The sequence below is a fragment of the Aotus nancymaae genome, unplaced genomic scaffold, assembly GCF_030222135.1.
Source record: "Aotus nancymaae isolate 86718 unplaced genomic scaffold, 86718_ANA_hifiasm-v0.15.2.pri h1tg000059l, whole genome shotgun sequence".
NCBI lineage: Eukaryota > Metazoa > Chordata > Mammalia > Primates > Aotidae > Aotus > Aotus nancymaae.
Window position 1 is genome coordinate 17,269,271 of NW_026988473.1, and position 14,682 is coordinate 17,283,952.

Sequence of the window (14,682 nt, forward strand, 5' to 3'; positions counted from 1 at the left end):
GTACAAGGATCTCATAACCCTTTAATTCCATTTACTCTCCTTCCACCTACCAGCTACTATTGTCCAATATTTTAGTTTTATCTTGTGAAATCAGCTCCCCACAATCAGACATTATTATCCTTGTACATGCAGTCATTATGTTGAATTTAACCACACATGTATCATTATCTTTGCCCACCACTCTTTCTTGTATCTCTGAACTTCCAGCTCTCAGATACTTTCCTTTCTGTCTAGAGTACATTTTTTAAAAAAGCTTTATTGAGATATGGTTTGCATACCATAGAATTCATTCATTTAAATTGTAGAATTCAGTGATTTTTAATATATTTACAGAGTTTTGCAACCACCACCCACAGTCAACTTTAGAACATTTCCATCATCTCAACAAGAAACTTTATAACCCTTGGTAGTCACTCCACATTTTTCCTCAAATCTCCCAGCCCTAGGCAACCACTAATCTACTTTCTGGCTCTGTAGAGTTCCTTATTTTTGACATTTTACATAAATAGAATCATACAATATGTGGTCTTTTGTGGCTGGCTTCTTTCACTTTGCATAATGTTTTCAAGACTCATTGCATTACGGCATGTATTAGCACTCCATTTTTTTTGTTCCCAAATAATATTCCATTGTATGAATATATCACATTTTACATATGCATTCACCCACCAAAGTTACATTGAGGTTGTTTCTACACTTTTGGCCACTATGAATAATATCCCTATGAGTATTTGTGCATAAATTTTTATGTAGCTGCATGTTTTCAGTTTTCTTTGGTATACATCTAGGAGTGAAATTGCTGGGTCATATGGTAACTCCATGTTTAATATTTTGAAGAATTGTTAAACTGCTTTCTAAAGTGGCTGCACCATCTTACCTTCCCACCAGCAATGTGTCAGGGTTTCCATTTCTCTGCAGCCTTGCCAACACTTGATATTTTCTTTTTTTTAATGTCCCTCCTTGTGTGTATAAAGTGGTATTTCACTGTAGTTTTGATTTGCATTTTCCTGCTGATTAAAGATGTTAAACCTGTTTTCATGTGCTTATAGGCCATTTGCATATATTCTTCATCTTTTCTGTTGTTGCTATTTGAGACGGAGTTTCCCTCTTGTTACCCAGGCTAGAGTACAGTGGCGAGATCTCAGCTCACTGCAACCTCTGCCTCCCGGGTTCAAGTGATTCTCCCGCCTCAGCCTCACGAGTAGCTGGGACTACAGGCACCCGCCACCGTGCCTGGTGAATTTTTGTGTTTTTAGTAGAGGTGGGGTTTCACTGTCTTGGCCAGGCTGGTCTTGAACTCCTGACCTCGTGATCCACCTGCCTAGGCCTCCCAAAGTGCTGGAATTATGGGCATGAGCCACTGTGCCCACCCCATTTGCATATATTCTTTGGAGAAATGTCTATTCAAGTCCTTTGCCTATTTTTCAAATAGACTTGTGTCCTTTTAATATTGAGTTGTAAGAGTTCCTAATATATTCTGGATACTAGTCCTTTATCAGATATGATTTTCACATATAGTCTTCCATTCTATAGTTGTCTTTTCACTTTCTTCATGATGTCTTTTAAAGCACAAACGTTTTAATCTTAAATTAAGTCCAATTTATCTATTTTTTCTTTCATTGCTTGTGCTTTTGACATCATGTCTAAGAAGATTTTGCCTAATCCTGGGTCATTAAGATTTAAACCTGTGTTCCTGAGTTTTATCGTAAGCGTTTTGTAGTTTTAGTTCTTTCATTTAGGTTTATGATCCATTGTAAGTTAATTTTAGTGTGTGGTGTAAGGAAAGAATCCAACTTCATCCTTTTGCATATGGATATCCAGTTGTTCTAGCGCCGTTTGTTGAAAAGAATATGCTTTTCCCATTGAATTGTCTTGGCATCCACCCTTTTTCATAAATGTACAATTTTATTTCTGGATTCTCAATTCTCTTCCATTGATCTATATGTCAATCTTTTTGCCAGTACTACAGTCTTAATTACTTCAACTTTATAATAAGTTTTAAAATCGGGAAGTGTGAGTTCTCCAACTTTGTTCTTTTTCAAGTCTGTTTTATCTATTCTTGGCCCTTTACATTTCCGTATGAATTTTAGGATCAGCTCATCCATTTCTGTAAAACAGCCAGCTGGGACTTTGATAAAGGTGGCACTGAATCTGTAAATCAATTTGGAGTGCATTCCCATCTTAATAATATTAAATCTTCCAGTCCATGAACAGAAGCAATCTTTCCATTTATTTAGGTCTCTTTTAATTTATTTCAATCATATTTTACAGTTTTTAGGGTTCAAGCATTGTTCTTCTTTTGCTAAATGTATTCTTTAGATTTTTAGGTTACTTTTAATGCTATTGTTAGTGGAATTGTTTATCTTAAATCCATTTTTCTTGGATTATATGTTGCGAATGTATAGAAATGCAATTATTTGTATACATTGATCTTTTATCCAGCGATTAGTCTAATAGTTCTTTAGTTGAGTCTTTTTCTAGCTAGAAGAACATATCATCTGCAAATAAAGATAGTTTTACTTCTTTAATTTTTTTCTTGCCTGATTGTCTGGCTACATCCTCCAGTACCATGTTAAATAGAATTGGTGACAGCAGACATCCTTATCTGTTCTTGACCTTAGGAGGAATAAAGTACATTCTTTAGACTATCCTTTAGTGAGGTCCATTGTGGTAAATTCAGTTTTTTGGGTTTTTTTCCCTTTTGAGACTGGATCTCAATCTGTCACCCAGGCTGGAGTGCACTGGTAATCTCCCCACCTCAGTGTCCAAAGTAGCTGGGACTACAGGCATGCACCACTACACCCAGCTAATTTTTATATGTTTTGTAGAGACAGGAGGTCTCACCATGTTGCCCAGGCTAGTCTCCAACTCCTGAGCTCAAGCAATTCTCCTGCCTCTGCCTCCAGAAGTGCTGGAGTTACAGGCGTGAGCCACCATGCCTACACCCTCCCAGTTTTATTATATCTTTGTTTTTGAAATGTGGATTCACCAGATAAGAATTCTAGGTCAACCACTACTTTATTTCAGCAATATACATTTCAAATACACTAAAAATATTATTCTACAGTCTTCCTAATTGAATTGCTGCTGCTAAGAAGTCAGCCACCTATCTAAAGGCTGTATCGTGTGATTTTTTTTTTTATTTTTTGGTCTTGCTGGCTGCCTTTATGATCTCTCTTTCTTTGAAGTATGATTTCTTTTTAATTGACACATAAGTGTCAATTTGGAGACTTATTTTGGAGAACAATGTGATGTTGTGATACATGTAAATATTGTGTAATGATCAAATCGGGGTAATAACAAATCCATCACCATTTATCATTTCTTTGTCGTGAGAACATTCAAAATCTTCTTCTAGCTATTTTGAAATATACAATACATTATTGTTAACTATTAGTCATCCTATTGTGCAATAGAACACTAGAACTTATTTCTCCTATCTCTCTAACTGTAGCTTTGTACCCGTTGACCAATCTCTCCACACTCATCCCTCCTCCCGCCACCCCCCAGCCTCTAATAACCACTATTCTACTCTATTTCTATGAGATCAACTTTTTTAGAGCTCATTTATGGATGATAATCTCTCTCTCTTTCTTTCTTTTTTTTTTTTTTTTTTTTTTTTTTTTGAGACAGAGTCTCACTCTGTCGTTCAGGCTGGAGTGCAATGGCGTGATCTCAGCTCACTGCAACCTCCGCCTCCAGGTTCAAGCAATTCTCCTGACTCAGCCTACCGAGTAGCTGGGATTACAGGCTCACACCACCATGCCCAGCTAATTTTTGTATTTTTAGTAGAGCTGGGGTTTCACCATGTTGGCCAGAATGGTCTCGATATCTTGACCTTGTGATCTGCTTGCTTTGGCCTCCCAAAGTGCTGGGTGTGAGCCACCGCGCCCGCCCTTCTCTTAATTCTGCTGCTTCACTTTAATGTGTAAAGTGGTGGATTTCCTTTTATTTTTAGTGTTTAGAAATTACTGAGTTTTCTGGGTCTAAAGTTGGATGTCTTTCAACAATTCTTGAAAACTCTCAGTTTCCATCTCTTCAAATATTGCCTCTTCCCCATACTTTCCCTCTTCTCTTTCTAGCATCCGGACTGAACATGTTAGATCTCTATCCTCTACATCTTTAACTTCTCTTTTCTACTTTCCAACTCTTTTTTGCTTTGAACTATATTCAGGGTAATTGTTGCAGTTCTGTCTTCTATCTTACTAATTCTGTCTTCATATGTATGTACTCTTACTTGACCCATACTTTGAATTCTGTCATTTCAATGACTGTATTTCCTATTTCTAGAAGTTTCATTTGGCTAGGCAAGGTGGCCCATGCTTGTAATCCCAGCACTTTGGGAGGCTAAGGCGGGTAGATCACTGCAGTCAGGAGTTCGAGACCAGCCTGGTCAACATGGTGAAACGCTATCTCTACTAAAAAACAAAAAAATTACCCAGGCGTGGTGGTGGACACCTGTAATCCCAGCTATTCAGGAGGCTGAGGCAGGAGAATCACTTGAGCCCAGGAGGCAGAGGTTGCGGTGAGCTGAGATCGTGCCATTGCACTCCACCTAGGCAACAAGAGCCAAACTCCATCTCAAAAAAAAAAAGTTTTATTTGATTAATTTCCAAATCCACTTTGGTGTACAGGCTCTGGTTATTTGCTCATATTTTCAGGCTTCTCTTAGTTTTGAAATATCCTGTGTTTTGCATCCTATTTTAATGTCACATGTCTTTTCAGGTCTGATTCTCCTGTCTGTTGTTTCTGCTGACTCTTATTCGTGATATTTTGTTTCTTTGTGTGTTTTATACTTTTCCTATTAAGACCTCTTATTTCCTGGAACATTATCTGTAGGAGTCTTTACAATTACACTCCTCCAGAGAGAACTTATATTTGATCCTGCACATCATGTTTCAGTATTACAAACCTAGGACCATATTAAACTGAAATCTCTACTGGAAGTTTATTGATGCATATAGGTGCCACCAACTCAGGGTGCAAAGGTACATCAGGGCTGGCTTATGCTTCTGTATTCTCATTGTAGACATTTTTCCTCTTCCACATGATGTCATGCTTAAGATGGATACATTTCCTGGCTTCCCCTCTATGCAGTGGAGTTATTTATTTATGTATTTATTTGAGATGAAGTTTTGCTCTGTTGCCCAGGCTGGAGTGCAACGGCGTGATCTCGACTCCCTGAAACCTCTTCCTCCTGGGCTCAAGCAATTCTCCTGCCTCAGCCTCCTAAGTAGCTGGGATTACAGGTGCCTGCAACCACGCCCAGCTTTTTTTTTTTTTTTTTTTTTTTTGGTATTTTCAGTAGAGACAGGGTTTCACTATGTTGATCAGGCTGGTCTTGAACTCCTGACCTCAGGTGACCCACCAGCCTCAGCCTCCCAAAGTGCTGGGATTACAGGTGTGAGCCACCACGCCCAACTGGAGTTACACTAAGAATAGAGTTCTGTAAGATCCCAACTTCATGAGGAGTTCTCTTATAGACCCTCCACCTTGAGCAAGCCACATAACTCCTACTACTGTTATGTTATTTTTGGTGGTGGTGATGCGTGTGGGTGTGGGTTTTGTGAAGCACCTTGCAAGACTAATGTTCTGAGGGACACCCTTAAGTGTTGGTTCAACCGCACCTGCTGAGGCAGCCTGGTGATCTTCCCCCAGTCAGGCGGGGGTCTTGGGCTGGGCAGATCACTGCAGACCCTATTGCCTTCTGATCTCCCTGGATGGAATGGGAGGAAGGCTTTCCCCCTCCTAGTGCCAAGCCAACCAACCTTCAGCATTCTGAATTCTGGGGCTCCAGGTGCCGGGGAATAGAGATTGACAGCACGATTGTATTTCAAGATTGTTCCTGAATAAAACCTCCATCCAGGTATTTATTTGGGAACAAGAGAGAAGAGCTAGTGCTAGGAGTTAGGGTTGGGCCTTTGGGCACACTGAGGAGGGAAAATCCCTGCAACCAAAGTCAGGAGGCGTGCTTAGAATTTCCATGGGCAGCAAGGTCCGAGGTCCACTCCCACGTGGTCCCCCAGTGATCGCAGGAAATGGATGTTGACCTCGAAGCTTGAGAGCATTGATGGAAAGTCCTTGTCCTTCGGCTAACCCTGACAGCAAAGGACCAGCCATTTAGCTTTGAAATGGACCTTGAGGAATTAGGAGTAGATGCCCCACAGGCAACTGAGATGGACTGAGGATCCCCTTGTAAGTGGGGCAGGGACTTGCGGTACATGACCTCATTGAAGCCTCACACCCGCCCGAGGCAAGTCCTATTATCATCCAAGATGAAGCTGACCAAGATAAAGTCCCTGGTCCAGGGCCACCGTGCTGGTGAGGGGAGGAGCCTCAGTGTGCATTGGGGTGCGTCTGGCATGGTCACCAGGACCATAACTGCTGGAGCTGAGCAGCGTCCAGCTGGGGGGAAGCATCCAACCAGATCCCACCCACCGAGGAGGCTGGGCGGGGAGAGGACCTTCACGTTGCTCCCAGGGCACAGCCCCTCCCCCACCCAGGATGTGTCATCCTCACAGGGGCAGCCAGGGGTGAAGGGTAAGCTGGCTGGGGGTGGGGTGGGACCAGGGAGGGTGACGTCACCGCTGGGCTTAGTAATGCTTTGGCAGAGCCTGAAGCTCCCACCTTGGGAGGGAGGGGAAGGAGGAGGGGAAGCGCTGGAGCCAGCATCCAGGAGGCTGCCAAGTCCGTGATCAGGGACAGGCACCCTGCCAGGAGCACCCCAGACCAGGCCTCCTGGGCAGGGGGGCCTCCAGGAGAGGAGAGACACTCCTGGCGTGGTGGGAGGGGACCCTGGAAAGTGGTGTCTGTATCAGATTGAGTGCAGAGTGATCCTCAGACTGTCTGTCCATCTCACTAGCAAGACTGGCAGCCAGCCATCCCCTGATCAATGCCCAACTGTCTGACCGCCTGGCCGTAGAGTCCCGTCACTGGCAGATAGACTGCCCAACTGATTTACGTGACTGACACTTTGAGAAACCACAAGGGATAGGCCACATCTCTGTCCATATCCATGAGACCTTAGGCTACCCTCTGAACCTGACGCCACCTCTTGTGAACACCCAGGGTCAGGCAAAAGAAAAGAGAAAAGTAACATCTACTGAGGTTTATAGAATACCCAGCCTTGGGCCAGATGCTGGAGGGACAGAGCCACATCTGACAGGGACCCGCCCTCAGGAGCCCATATTCTAGTAGAGGAGACAGAGTCACAACCATAATGATAGAAACCAGTGCATTTGATAAGCAAAACTCAGGCGAAAGAGAAAACAACTTTATTCTTGTGACCCAACATCTTTTTTACTTTTTATGATGCATTCTTAGGTGGAAGTTCGTCTCCTCATTCCTGGACGAAAACTTGTGGGATGGAAAGTCCCACAAATTTTCTGACCCCGGTTAGGTGATAAAAATTCTTAGGTCACTTTAAAATTGCAAATGCAGAGTCAGGTTAGCATTCAAAGCAGCTGGTCCCAGGTAGTAACCGCATCTTTGAACTTGGTTCAAAGCTAACCCTCTTTCTGCCCTTGCTGCCCTCTGCAGGCAGCAAGCTGGAGAAGGGGCTTGGACCTACTGTGCGTCTGCATGTGTCCTTGCACCGTGCCCCTCTTCCCCCATGTTACTACAGACTGAGCGTCCCTAATTCGAAAATTCAAAATCAGAAATGCTCCAAAATTCAAACTTTTTGAGCATCGATGGCATAACACTATGCGTGGAAAATTCCACCTAATCTCTGCTTTCTGATGGTTCAATATGCACAAACTTTGTTTCATGCACAGTTATTTTAAATAGTCTATAAATTACCTCCAGACTGCGTGTAGAAGATGCATATGAAACATAAATACATTTTGTGTTTAAGGATTGGGTCCCATCCCCAAGATATCTCATCATGTATCTGTAAATATTCTCAAATCCAAAACTATTCCAAATCTAAGTCATGGTGGCTCATGCCTGTAATCCCACTACTTTGGGAGGCTGAGGCGAGCAGATCGCTTGAGGCCAAGAGTTCAAGACCAGCCTGGCCAACATGGTGAAACCCCATGTTTACTTAAAAATACAAAAATTAACCAGATGTGGTGGCACATGCCTATAATTCCAGCTACTTGGGCGGCTGAGGCTGGAGAATCGCTTGAGCCCAGGAGGTGGAGGTTGCAGGGAGTTGAGATTGAGCCACTGCACCCCAGCCTGGGCAATAGAGTGATACTCTGTCTCAAAAAACAAAAAATCCTAAATCTGAAACACTTCTGATCCAAACATTTTGGATAAGGGACACTCACCCTGTATTTGTCATTCCAGAGGCTGCCAGGGCATAGCCCAGAACTGGGAGAAGTCGGGAAGAAAAGGTTTTTGCCTCATTGGTCCTGTCGTGAGATGGCTTCTGCTCACGGGGCCTGGCAGAGGGCAATGCTGACTCTGTGGGTCCTTCTGGATGCCTCCTTCCTGCCCTGGGGACCTGTGGCTGCCCTTCCCACACTGCGAGCCAGGGGTATCCTGCAGGCAGCTGCTGCCCGCTCTAACCCTGGCTTTCCACGTCTGCCCCACACTCACGCTCTGCTGTATAGCGCTTCCCAGATTTACTTGTCCACATAATTCTGAAGAGGAGGAGGTGGAATAGCTGTGTTTTGTGAAACTTCTTGGCACAGTAGGCCCATGTTTGGACCCCAGAAAATATACCCGTTTTCTGCACTCTGATGAACTCTGGGGGATCCCAGCCAATCCCACCTCAGATCCAACTCCTCCCACTTATCCCTGGCAGGTAGCAGTTCTTTGCTGGCCTTTTTAGATTTTCCTGGTGGGAGCCAACTTTGTCCAGACTTCTGAGTCCCCAACTCACTGGAGACATGTGTTACCATCTTCTCACAATCCACTGGGAAGCTCTAACCAAGCCACGGGAGGGGCAGGCACTTCCCAAACACCCCTCATAGGGGCTGGAAATCTAAGCATCCCAGATCTCCCTCCAAAGAAATCCTTTTGACAAAATGTCTCCTTCTCTCTAGTCACTTGAGCTTTTTATACCCTCCACAGTCGGACCATTAGCCTGTTCTCGGCCCAAACTTCCACCATGACTCTTATTCCATGATAGGATCCCTCATCTGCCATCTGCCCCCAGCTGCACTCCTTACCCAGGGTCCCCAAGCCCAGGAAATAAGGCTTCAGCATACTCAGCTGCTCAAGCTGTATCTGGGTGTCTTCACTGACCCTTGCAGTGTAACCCCAATGGGCCCTTTTGCTCTGGACTTACCCATCTCACACCTCTCAGCCTTGGCACCTGCTCCGTCCCCTGCCTCCTCTCCCCTCCAGAGCCTGGCGAATACTAATACTGCCCCTCTCTGGCTGTCCCGGGTGGCTCTCGGTCTCCTGCCTGCAAATACAGCCTCAACTCTAAGGTTGTGCAAGTGTTGCCCTCTCTGAGCTCTGCACAGGCTCCCTGGGTCCTATAGACCTGCGTTTCATTGGATAACACGTATGTGAGCATGCTGGAACTTACCCATTCATTTGCTGAGCACCAACTGCATGCCAGGCACTGTGCTAGGCACTCAGGATACAGTGGTAAAGAATCAATCAAAACCCTGTATACACTCAGGAGCCCCACAGCATACATGTGGTTACACACACACGCATGCACACGTACACATTCACACGCACACACGCACACACGCACATGCACACAGACATAAAGACCCCAGTTTACAACAGCTTTCCTGGGGGCTGGACTCCATGAGGCCCAAGTTCACAGTCAATATCTAACAATAAAATGTCCCTCTCAGCCGGGCTGGGTGGGAGGCCGAGGTGGGAAGATCACCTGAGGTCGGGAGTTCGAGACCAGTCTGACCAACATGGAGAAACCCCGTCTCTACTAAAAATACAAAATTAGCTGGGTGTGGTGGCATGTGCCTGTAGTCCCAGTTACTTGGGAGGCTGAGACAGGAGAATCATGTTAACCCTGGAGGCAGAAGTTGAGGTGAGCCGAGATCACACCATTGCACTCCAGCCTGGGCAACAAGAGTGAAACTCCGTCTCAAAAAAAAAGCCCCTCTCACTGCCTTCTCTCCTCCCCACCTGTGCTGGGCTGAAAACAGGCTAATGGCCCGCCTATGCTCAGGAAGTAGAAGGCAGTGAGACTGAAATGGGCATCTTAAGTTCCAAATGTCCTCACTGAGTGTTAGTCCTAATGCCTGCTGTGGGAATCCAGACTGGCCACCCCCACGCTGGACCATGATAGAAATGGGAGATGCTGCTGACCATCACCCACCTCGCCTTCTTCCCCTTCCCCCAACCTAGGCTTGGGCAGCTCTCCTTCCAGAGCATTGGCGCCTCCTCCAGGCAAGGCCCACTGGGCTAATCCCAGGCCTGAGGTTTTGTCCTGACTGAGCCACCTTTAGAAAGTGCTGCCCCTGCCCCACTCCCTCCTAAGCAGAGTGGACAGAGGACATCATGTTCAGGGTGTCCCTGATTTATAGGACCTTGAACTTGTCACATGCTGGGGCTGCAGCTGCCTTCCTCTGACTTCCAGAAGTGGTCATTGTGAGGTTGGAGGCTGGAGCCCCAACCTTTTGGGCCACTGGTGGCGACACGCCTCCACCTGTCCTTTTCCTTCCCTGGAAGACTGGCACCCATCCTCAACACTGGCCTCCATACCTCCTTCTCCAGGAAGCCCTCCAGATTTCTCTCCCCCTGCCTTCTATCTCAGACAGGAGGAACCCCAGCCCAGCCCTCTGAGACATGCAGTATATTCACTTTTCTCCCCTCCAAGCTTTGCTCTAAGCCAGCATTTCTCAATCTGAATAGACTGATGTCCTTTTTTTTTTTTTTTTGGAGACAGAATCTCACTCACTCTGTCACCCAGACTGGAGTGCAGTGGTGCGATCTTGGCTCACTGCAACCTCCGCCTACTGGGTTCAAGCTATTCTTCTGCCTCAGCCTCCCAAGTAGCTGGGACTACAGGCATGCACCACCATGCCCGGCTAATTTTTGTATTTTTAGTAGAGACGGGGTTTCTCCATGTTGGCCAGGATGGTCTCCATCTCTTGATTTCATGATCTGCCCACCTCGGCCTCCCAAAGTGCTAGGATTACAGGCGTGAGCTACCGTGCCCACCCAGGATGCTGAGTTTTGTTAGAGGTTGTATCATAGGAAAGCCTACAACATTGTGTCACACTCTGGGCTATGCTGAGTGCCTACACTCTAGACATCACTAAAAAACCTGACAGCTTTTCTAAGCCTGAACCTATGCTAAATCACTTAGTCCTGGCCACAGCGCTATGTGATTGAGACCATTATTGCACTCATTTCCCAGAGGAGGGACTAAAAAGAGAGGGCAGAGTCTGTATTTGAACCCATGGGCCAGGTGTTGGCACACGGGAGGCCCTCCCCATAGAGAGGGTCGCGTGAGAGCAAGGCCACCTCTGTCGTTGGGGCCGTGGTCTGGGGAGCTCCCTGAAGGCGGATCTGAAGGAGAAGCAGGAATTAGGTGGAAGCAAAGAGGAAGATTGTTCCAGGAAGCAGAGGAGCACAGCTCATTGATGATGGAGATACGGCAGAGGGGTTCAGGGCACTAGGAGACTCCGGGGCCAGCAATGGTGTCCAGGGTATCAGGCAAACCAGTATGAAGCATGACCTGACCTGCAGTCCATGATGAATCGGGCAGGGCGTCCTGAGAAGGGAGGCTGGTAGCCATGAGGCTGAGACCCTGGCATGGGAGTCAGGGTGGCTGAGTCTAAACCTTTTGTGGTCACTCACTCACCCTGACCCTGGGCAAGTTACTTAACCTCTCTGAGAACTCAGGTCTTAGGGTCATTGTGGGAATAGCTAAGATCATGTTTGCAAAGTGCTGAACACTTAATAAATTCGTGTTGGTGTCTGTGTGGTTATGTGGCTCTGAGAATATTTCTGTTCAGTTTCAAGATGAGGAGACGGAGGTCCAGAGGGACCAGGGTGACTGGTCTAAGTTTCTCAGCCAGTAAGGGCACCCAAGGCTGGGCAGGGATATTTCCAGCACCCAAGTTGCCCCAGGGGAAGGCAACCATGTGTAGTTGTGGGTCAGCAGTTTCCCTCATTGCCCAGAAGACCCATGGGCCTCCCAGCCGCTCACCTCTGTATCCTCCTGCTCCAACACACTGCTGAAGGCTCCATGCAGCTAGACTCTGATTGGTCAGGACTTTGGGTGTCTGCTCCCAGCTTGAAAGAGGAACCTTGGGTGGGGGCTTGTCTCTGGGACCCTTGAGAGACCTGTAGCTAAGCCCCCACTCCTGGGATGTGATGGTCCCAGGATAAGACAGCCTGAATTTCCCATTTGTAAACAGTGCAGCCGGGGAGGGGCAGGGCCCAGTGCCCAGTGCCTGGTGGTGGAAGATGGCAACAGTCCAGCAGCTAAGCAGAGGGGCGGGTGGGGATGAGTGATGGCTGTGCCTGTCAGCTGCGGACACAAGGGAAGCAGGCTGGAGTCTGTGGCTACTTCTCCCCTCTCCGGGGCATGTGACCTCTTCCTGTCCTCCTTGGCCAGCTCACACCATTACCCAACGCTTGAGCTTCATGCCCAGCATAGGCGCCAGCCAGCTCCGAGAGTTAGGGACATTTTCCAGCAGCGCCCCATCCTTTCTCCTCTCTACCTTCCAACCCCTACCTGCCATACACAGAGCCCAGAGGAAGTTTCAAAATCCTGCCCTCGCTTTTTTTTTTTTTCCAGAAAGTTACAGTTGTATTGACAGAGTAAGAAGAGACCCTGCCTGCATTCAGCCAAACTTGGAGCTAAATCTTGTTTTGGTCACTTACTAGCTAAGTGACCTCCAGGTGGCCACTTCACCTCTCTGGAACCTCATTTTTTTCAGCTGTAAAGTGGGGATAATCCCAACGACACTAGTGTTTCCATAAGGGCTACATGGGCTGAGTGAAAGCATGCCATAGGGACCCAGAAATGTGTCATGCAAGAAAGAACACTCTGAAATTAGCACATAACAGACCCTCTGTAAATATTTACTGATTAAATAGGAGGTGGAATCAAAAAGAAAGAAATTATCCCGACATCTGTGTCTTTTGTCTTTCTCTCCAGAAGCCCAAGGGAATTAGAGGCATTGGCTGGGGATGAGAGAAGAACAGGGTGAGACAGGGCATAATTCTTGGGGAATGGAAGGCTGAGAACATGCTTAATGATGTCAGCTCCCGTGTGCAGAATACATTACACTCTCTCAAGTGATGCTGGTTCTCTCTGATATTAAGGCTCATTTGGAAGGGAAATTCAGACACCAAGCCCATGAAGACAGACTTTAGGTTCTCATCTGATCTCTGTCTCTTACTGTTCAGCAGCCTTAGACCAGACTCCTGTCTCCTCTCAACCTCTGTTTTCTTAATCTATAAAGTGTGCATCCAGATGCCAACTTTCAGAGCTATTGTGAGGATTAAATGAGTCAGGAGAGTCATGCAATGTATGTCAAGTGTTTAGTGCTGGGCCTGATGTGCAACAGGCCTTCAGCAAATGGTAGCTGTCATTATGATTACCTATCCTTTCAGTTAGCTATTGCTGTGTAATAAACTACCCCCAAATTTAGGGCCTGAAACAACCACCATTTATTTAGCTCATGATTCTGTGTCAGCAGCTGAGATTGAGCTCAGCTGGATGGTTCATCTGGTCTTCTCTTGCGTCTGAAGTTGGCTGCAGGAAGGGTGGTGATTCTGCTTCTGGGGTAACTTGGCTGTCATCTGGGATGATAGGGTACTGACCCACTTGCCTCTCGTGCTCCAGCAGGCTAACTTGGCTTCTTCATGAGGCAGTGGCAGGGTTTTGAGAGAGTGAGAGAGACAGAGCGAGAGAAGAACTGGGGAGAATTGTGCAAAGTTCCTTGGGACTCAGGCTTAGAATTGACACATTGTGTCTTCCCCCACATTGGGGGGAGGAAGTCACATGACCATTGGCCAAAAGAAGTCACACCACCAGCCATAAGAGAGGTGCTAGGCACATAGTCATGTTTCAGAGAGCATAGATACAGGAAGGGGAATAACTATTTTTGCAAACAATGACCACATGCAACTAAGTAGGGGACATCTGAGACAGAACCAAGTCTCTCAACGCCCAGTGCCATGACTCCCACCCTAGCTGCTCACTCTGCCCTGTGACACTGGCAGGAAAGCTGGTTGCTCTCCCACGTGGCTTCCCCACTCCATTTTCCATTCCCCATTCCCCAGTCTAAGCCAGGCTGCCACCTTCACATTCCTTTTCTGAAGGAGATGGAAACCAGACTCCACATAGGACCAGGCACAGGCATCCCACACATGGAGTCATGGGGGTCTGATGACCTGCGTCCCCCATGGACTGACCCAGGATGGAGTCCCTGCCCCCTCAGTCCTCAGAGGAAGGAAATATACACAGTCCACCTGGACAAACTTTCCGCCCGGCTGTCTGCTAAATAAACTCACTGAGCAATCCCTGACGAGGCATTTTAGATCATCACAAGTACAGATAGTTTCCCTTGGCTTCTTGGAAAAGATTTTCCTGCCCACATAGACAGGAGTCCCAGATCAGTTCCCCTTGTGAGTAGGGGATGCCTGGTTCTCATTTGTATTTACACTGTGAATTGGTTTCTGTGCATTCTCTTAAACTCTGGGCCAGGCAGCCCATGGGACTGGATTCATTCCCCCATGTCCTGGTGGAGTGGCAGCCTCCACAGTGTCCCAGGACATCAAGAGGCAACA